This window comes from Salmo salar, chromosome ssa11 (assembly GCF_905237065.1).
Source record: "Salmo salar chromosome ssa11, Ssal_v3.1, whole genome shotgun sequence".
NCBI lineage: Eukaryota > Metazoa > Chordata > Actinopteri > Salmoniformes > Salmonidae > Salmo > Salmo salar.
In genome coordinates this window covers 59,825,360-59,833,894 of record NC_059452.1, presented here as the reverse complement: position 1 = coordinate 59,833,894, position 8,535 = coordinate 59,825,360, and the positions used below count along the sequence as shown (strand labels likewise).

Genomic DNA, 8,535 nt, shown 5'->3' with positions numbered 1-8,535 from the left:
ACTGCTTGGAGTAACACTAGATTGTAAACTGTCATGGTCAAAACATATTGATGCAGTAGTAGCTAAGATGGGGAGAAGTTGGTCTATAATAAAGCAATTAACTATCCTTCTTAACAACACTATCAACAAGGCATGTCCTACAGGCCCTAGTTTTGTCGCACCTTGACTACTGTTCAGTCGTGTGGTCAGGTGCCACAAAAAAGGAAAATTGCAATTGGCTCAGAACAGGGCAGCACGGCTGGCCCTTGGATGTACACAGAGAGCTAAAATTAAAAATATAAATGTCAATCTCTCCTGGCTGAAAATGGAGGAGAGATTGACTTCATCACAACTTTTATTTATGAGAGGTATTGACATGTTGAATGCACCGAGCTGTCTGTCTAAACTACTGGCACACATGCATACCCCTCAAGACATGTCCAGAACAGACTATGGGAGGCACACAGTACTACATAGAGCCATGGAACTCTATTCCACATCAAGTAACTGACACAAGCAGTAAAATTAGATTTAAAAAAAAGAAAACAGCTAAAACAAACACCTTATGGAACAACGGGGACTGTAAAGCAACACAAACATTGGCACAGACATGCATGCATGCATATACACACACACACTATACAGTGAGGGAAAAAAGTATTTGATCCCCTGCTGATTTTGTACGTTTGCCCACTGACAAAGAAATGATCAGTCTATAATTTTAATGGTAGGTTTATTTGAACAGTGAGAGACAGAATAACAACAAAAAAATCCAGAGAAACGCATGCCAAAAATGTTATAAATTGATTTGCATTTTAATGAGGGAAATAAGTATTTGAGTCCCTCTCAATCAGAAAGATTTCTGGCTCCCAGGTGTCTTTTATACAGGTAACGAGCTGAGATTAGGAGCACACTCTTAAAGGGAGTGCTCCTGATCTCAGCTTGTTACCTGTATAAAAGACACCTGTCCAAAGAAGCAATCAATCAATCAGATTCCAAACTCTCCACCATGGCCAAGACCAAAGAGCTCTCCAAGGATGTCAGGGACAAGATTGTATACCTACACAAGGCTGGAATGGGCTACAAGACCATCACCAAGCAACTTGGTGAGAAGGTGACAACAGTTGGTGCGATTATTCGCAAATGGAAGAAACACAAAATAACTGTCAATCTCCCTCGTCCTGGGGCTCCATGCAAGATCTCACCTCGTGGAGTTGCAATGATCATGAGAACGGTGAGGAATCAGCCCAGAACTACACGGGAGGATCTTGTCAATGATCTCAAGGCAGCTGGGACCATAGTCACCAAGAAAACAATTGGTAACACACTACGCCGTGAAGGACAGAAATCCTGCAGCGCCCGCAAGGTCCTCCTGCTCAAGAAAGCACATATACATGCCCGTCTGAAGTATGCCAATGAACATCTGAATGATTCAGAGGACAACTGGGTGAAGGTGTTGTGGTCAGATGAGACCAAAATGGAGCTCTTTGGCATCAACTCAACTCGCCGTGTTTGGAGGAGGAGGAATGCTGCCTATGACCCCAAGAAAACCATCCCCACCGCCAAACATGGAGGTGGAAACATTATGCCTTGGGGGTGTTTTTCTGCTAAGGGGACAGGACAACTTCACCGCATCAAAGGGACGATGGACAGGGCCATGTACCGTCAAATCTTGGGTGAGAACCTCCTTCCCTCAGCCAGGGCATTGAAAATGGGTTGTGGATGGGTATTCCATCCACGACAAAATCCCTCCTGAGATGTGTGCAAACCTGGTGGCCAACTACAAGAAACGTCTGACCTCTGTGATTGCCAACAAGGGTTTTGCCACCAAGTACTAAGTCATGTTTTGCAGAGGGGTCAAATACTTATTTCCCTCAATAAAATGCAAATAATTTTATAACATTTTTGGCATGCGTTTCTCTGGATTTTTTTGTTGTTATTCTGTCTCTCACTGTTCAAATAAACCTACTATTAAAATTATAGACTGAACATTTCTTTGTCAGTGGGCAAACATACAAAATCAGCAGGGGATCAAATACTTTTTTCCCTCACTGTACATACACTTGAATTTAGTACTCTAGATATGTGGTAGTGGTGGAGTAGGGGCTTGAGGGCACACAGTGTGTTGTGAAATCTGTGAATGCATTGTAATGTTTTTAAAATTGTATAACTGCCTTAATTTTGCTGGACCCCAGGAAGATCAGCTGCTGCTTTGGCAGAGAACAATGGCTTGAAAAAGGTGAAAAGAACAGTAGATCATTTTTTAATTTGGAAAAGAGGAGAGGAACTCAACACACTTCGGAAATGTAAGATTAATGGTGTAACCTCTGAGAATAGACAGTTGCTATCAGACTTTACCACTAAGTTTTATGAGAATCTTTACTCCTTAGATAACCGTTTGAGTCACTCTAAGGATCTCCTTGATTCTATAGAGTATTTTAACTCGGTTAGTGAAGAATTCAAATCGGTCTTGTCAAGATTTATCCATTATGGCCATCTAATATGGGGTTGCTAAATTAAAAAATAACAAATCTCCAGGTTGTGATGGATTAACCTCTGAATTTTACAAAACCTTCTCTGAAGAAATAGCACAATTTTTACTTGAAAACTTTTAAAAGGAGGCTTTAAAGAAGGGAGAACTACCTGCCTCTCTGAAGCAAGGGGTTATTACTCTTATACCTAAACCGCACAAGCATCTCTTAATTATTGATAGTTGGCGTCCAATCACACTCCTAAATAACGACTACAAAATGATAGCCTCAATCTTTGCGAAAATGTTAAAGTTGTGCTTGAATTATCTGATTGATGATTATCAATCAGGGTTTATGAAAGGGCGCCATATATCTAATAATCTGAGGCTGGTGTTAGATTTGGTTGAGTATTGTGATCTATTGGATGACTTCCCTGTTATCTTATTTTGGGATTTTCAGAAAGCATTCGATACCGTAAGTCACAATTTTATCTTTGATTGTATTAAGCATTTTAAGTTTGGTCATTTTTATGTTGATGCTATTTGAACTCTGTATAATGGTGGCAACAGATGTATCAAACTTGGATAATAGTGAAGACATCAAAACTATGAAATAACACTTAAGGAATCATGTAGCAACCAAAAAAAGTGTTAAGCAAATCAAAATATATTTTATATTCTTCAAAGTAGCCACCCTTTGCCTTGATGACAGCTTTGCACACTCTTGGCATTCTCTCAACCAGCTTTTCCAACAGTCTTGAAGGAGTTCCCACATATGCTGAGCACTGCTTTTCCTTCACTCTGCGGTCCAACCATCTCAATTGGGTTGAGGTCAGGTAATTGTGGAGTCCAGGTCATCAGCACTCCATCACTCTCCTTCTTGGTCAAATAGCCCTTACATAGCCTGGAGGTGTGTTTTGGGTCATTGTCTGAAAAGATTTGGCATGGGTCCTCAGATCCTCAAAAGGTTCTACAGCTGCACCATCGAGAGCATCCTGATTGGTTGCATCACTGCCTGGTATGGCAACTGCTCGGTATCCGACTGCAAGGCACTACAGAGGGTAGTGCGAACAGACCATTATATCACTGGGGCCAAGCTTCCTGCCATCCAGGACCTCTATACTAGGCGGTGTCAGAGGAAGGCCCTAAAACGTGTAGAAGACTCCAGCCACGGCAAGCGGTACCGGAGCACCAAGTCTAGGTCCAAGAGGCTTCTAAACAGCTTCTACCCCCAAGCCATAAGACTCTTGAACATCTAATCAAATGGCTACCCAGACTATTTGCATTGCCCCCTCCCCTCTCCCCCTCTTTTACGCCGCTGCTACTCTCTGTTGTTATTATCTATGCATAGTCACTTTAATAACTCTACCTACATGTACATATTACCTCAACTAACCGGTGCCCCCACACATTGACTCTGTACCGGTACCCCCCATATATCGTCTCGCTATTGTTATTTTACTTCTGCTCTTTAATTACTTGTTACTTTTATTTCTTATCCGTATTTTTTTAAACTGCATTGTTGGTTAGGGGCTAGTAAGTAAGCATTTCACTGTAAGGTTGTTGTATGTGACTAATACATTTTTATTTAATTTGATTGGACATTAAATGAAATATGCATATTAACTTTTTTGGGATAGGGGGCAGCATTCAGAATTTTGGATGAAAAGCGTGCCCAAAGTTAACTGCCTGCTACTCAGGCCCAGAAGCTAGGATATGCATATAATTGGTAGATTTGGATAGAAAACACTCAAAAGTTTCTAAAACTGTTAAAATTATGTCTGTGAGTATAACAGAACTTATTTGGCAGGCGAAACCCCGAGGACAAACCCTCCAGGAATATTTTTTTTTGAGGTGACAGTGTTTTCAATGGGTATTCTATGTGGATATATATTTCTAAGGCACTTGCTTGCAGTTCCTATCACTTCCACTGGATGTCAACAGTCTTTAGAAATTGGTTGATGTTTTTCTTTTGAGTAATGAAGAACTATGGCTGTTCAGAACGAGGGTCGAGTCTAGTGTACTGTTGTGGTTGGGGCACGGTACCTGAACACAGTTTATCCCGTCTTAAATTTGATCGATTATTTACGTTAAAAAATACCTAAAGTTGTATTAGGAAAGTTGTTTGAAATGTTTGGATCAAGATTACAGGTAACTTACTAGATATTTTGTGGTCATGTTGCGCGAGTTGAAACCGGTGTTTTTCTGATTCTAACGCGCCAAATAAATTGACATTTTGGAGATATAACGACGGAATTTATCGAACAAAAGGACCATTTATGATGTTTATGGGACATATTGGAGTGCCAACAGAAGAAGATCTTCAAAGGTAAGGCATGAATTATATCGTTATTTCTGAGTTTTGTGTCGTGCCTGGCGGGTTAATTTATGATTGTCATGTGTTTGTTTGATGGGGTGCTGTCCTCAGATAATAGCATGGTTTGCTTTCGCCATAAAGCCGTTTTGAAATATGACACGGTGGCTAGATTAACAAGAAGTTAAGCTTTAATTTGGTGTATTGCACTTGTATGAAAGTTAAATATTTCGAATAATTTGTTTTTTTATTTGGCGCTCTGCCATTTCACCGGATGTTGTCGAAACATTCCGCTAGCGGAACCCCTAGCCGTATTAAGTAAGTATCCGCTGTAGATATATTGGAATGTAGAATGTTAATGTTTTGGGTTGATATTCTAAGGAAGTTTCTCGTTTTATAGTTCAAACAAGTAACAAAATGACCATTGTTTCCACAGACTGCAATTATTTTGCAATTTGGGTGAACTACTCCTTTAATAAAGTAAGACCCTGTTCCACATACTGAAGTGAAAGCTGCAGTACCTCAGAGATGACAGTAGGGTGCAGCTGATCAGGGTCTCCCACAAGGATGAGGTAGAGCATGGGAATGAGTGTCTCCGTCTCAGTGGTCTGCCCTGCCTGCACACAGTGCCATGGAGACACAACAAACACAAAGACAAGGGGTTGGTCCTCACATTCATACAGATCGAGTAGAGGAGATTCAGTCAAACTGGGTAAGACTGGTGTTCCTGAGTGGCGCAGCGGTCTAAGGCACTGCATCTCAATGCAAAAGGCGTCACTACAATCCTTGGTTTGAATCCAGGGTGTATCACATCCAGCCGTGATTGGGAGTCCCATAGGGCAGCGCACAATTGGCCCAGTGTCGTCCAGGTTTGGCCAGGTTAGGCTGTCATTGCAAATAAGATTTTTTTGTTAACTGACTTAAATAAAGGATAAATAAAAAAATGTAATTCCACAGGGCTTGCAAGCTTTTATTCCAGTCAAGTACCATACACCTTATTCAACTAACCATCAAGCCATCAATTTGTTGAATCAGTTGTGTTACAGCACTGGACAGGAACAAAAGCTTGCACACCGTGAATCTCCATGACCACAATGATATATAGAACACTATTGCTGCTTTACACTATTGAAATGCAGCCAAACTAAAGGAGCTACAAATTCTGACCACGTCCACGATGATGCAACTGAAGGGCTCATGTCCCAGGCACTGGAGGGCCGACTCCAGGGCGGAGCTGCAGCTCGTGCTCTGGGTGCAGCAGACCACATGCGTATCCTGTAAGACACAGGGCTGGGTCTCCTGCTTCCTAATGCAAGACTATGGGAGAAAGACAGGAAAGGAAGAAGAGGAAAGAGGTCAAGAAAAAGAGCCAGGAAATAGAAGAGAAAGCGAGATCTGAGAGAAAGAGGCATTTCTAATGAGATTTCTCTTCCCAAAGCAGTTTTTTCTATCCCCTTTAATTCTGAATAATAATATCTCTCCTCTTATCTGATAAGCCCTTATACGCATGACAAAGTTGCTAACATCTGTATGCACATAATGTGGTACAGTGCCTTACCTGTTTTAGCTCGTAGCCGAGTCTGTCTCTCTCGGAGCAGTCTGTACTTTCTCTGCCAGCTCATGGTACTACACACCAGCCAATAAGAGAGGGAGGAAATAAAAGAGAGAAACCATGAACAACAACTCTGAACAAGTCTTAGGATATTAATGGGATTTGCAGTTCCTAATGCATGTCTGAGCATAGGTCTACAGAGATTATGAGCGAGACCACAGCGTATGACGAGAGCTTTGAATAGTTTTGGCAAGTGTAGGTAGGTGGCTAGCCCTCTAGCGGACCCTGCTGGCGAAAGCCTGTGGTTAACATTTGCTCAGTCTGGCAGTTGGGAAACATCTTGGAGATCTTCTTGATGCTCTCATCTAGCTGCACTCTGCGTTGGTAGACGTCTGCGTCCTCTGATATCAAAGCTTTGTTGATACAGAGGAACACAGGGAAAATGTATCAACGTTTGAATTTAACAATGCTATTGGCCAAGCTTGTGTTCAGCAGGAAAGAAACAGGAGCAAGATGAAAAAAATAGACACTCTCCAGAATGCTAGAGCAAAAGAAAAATATCCAGACAGAATGTCCAGAAACAAGATAAACAGCATACCTCAGCAAATGTTTTTTGCAGCAGGCCCACAATGGTTTTGCTCTTTCCTGTTCCTGGGGGTCCGTGTATCAGGCAGATTTTGGGGGTGCGTTGCTGGTTTCTGATGATGGACATACTGTTTTCTCACCGCCCTCACCTGGCTTGGGTTGTAACCCTGGGACAAACACATCATATAGATGTATTGTTAACATACAATTACTCGAAAACCTGTATACAAGGCAATTATCACACCTGATATCAAACAAAACATTTGACAGATTTACAATTGTATGGTAAAGAAACAACGCAAATTCGAATTATTTGCATGTTGATAAAGACTCACTAGAGTCACACAAATACTCTGTAGTTGGTTACCCAATAGTTCCACAAAGGAATAACTTACATTTAAAAAATGCCAAACTCTCCCAATTCAAATGCCTATTATAATGAAGTTCAGGTTGGAGAGTATGAGACCTGTGGGCTGAGGAGGGGTGGGAGTACTCCCTCATGGTGCTGACCCGGGAGCTCACCGCCTGCTTGTTCACCGATGTCACGTTGCCCCGGGTCCTTATCATCAGGTTCAGGGTGGGGCACTGGCCTGAAGGGCGGCAGAGAAATACATCACACCAAGCTTTAAATAAAGTGCATTTAAAATTATCCACACACTAACAGTGTAAAACAATACAATATGCTACATACAGTACAGCATAACAATACAATATATACATCCATATATATGATGAGAATGGATGAATAGAGGTAACAACAGAAAATAACAATGGAAGGAGTTAAAGAAACATGACAGTCTTTTGTGTAGAGGATATTTATATCCAACTTGTCTTTCCATATCAATACAACCCCGTTCCCTCTTTCCATGTAAGCCCATCCCTTCCTGACCTCTTACACAGAAACTCACCCACACCTCTGTTGAAAACATTGGATCTCTGGACATAGCCAAAATGTTCCTTGGGATCCAGAAAGCCCTGCTCGTGCTGTTAAAACCTGTTGGGGCTAGGGGGCAGTATTTTCACGACCACATAAAAAACGTACCCGATTTAAACTGGTTACTACTCTTTTCCAGAAATGAGAATATGATTAGTATATTTGGATAGAAAACACCCTAAAGTTTCTAAATCTGTTTGAATGGTGTCTGTGAGTATAACAGAACTCATATGGCAGGCCCAAACCTGAGAAGATTCCATACAGTAAGTGGCCTGTCTGACAATTTGTGGTCCTTCTGTTGCCTCGCTATCGAAAATACAGTATCTCTGCTACGTGACACTTTCAAAGGCTTCCATTGGCTCTCTGAAGGCGCCAGAAAGTGGATTGGGGCGTCTGCTGTCTCTGGGCAAGGTTCAGGAGCTCTGTTTGTGAGTGGTCTGTCTGGTGGCTCAGAGACAGGAGATGCGCGGTCACTAGACATGGTCATTTTTTTCTTCACCTGTTTGAATGAATACAAGGTTGTCCGGTTGGAATATTATCGCTATTTTATGAGGAAAATCGCGTAAAATTGATTTTAAACAGTGTTTGACATGCTTCTAAGTACGGTAAAGTAACATTTAGAATTTTTTTGTCACGAAATGCGCCCGCGCGTCACCCTTTGGATAGTGACCTGAACGCACGAACAAAACGGAGGTATTTGG

The 8,535-nt window shown here is 41.6% G+C and overlaps 1 long non-coding RNA gene across 1 annotated transcript; it reads right to left on the bottom strand.

The window, feature by feature from the left end:
* Positions 1 to 4,978: 4,978 nt before the first annotated feature.
* Positions 4,979 to 7,675, bottom strand: LOC106562871 (uncharacterized). The gene is made up of 4 exons (XR_001319116.2): positions 7,296 to 7,675; positions 6,914 to 7,067; positions 6,322 to 6,389; positions 4,979 to 6,080 (listed from the first exon to the last, which is right to left on the bottom strand). It is a non-coding gene; the product is annotated as an uncharacterized lncRNA (long non-coding RNA).
* Between the last annotated feature and the right edge of the window lie 860 nt (positions 7,676 to 8,535).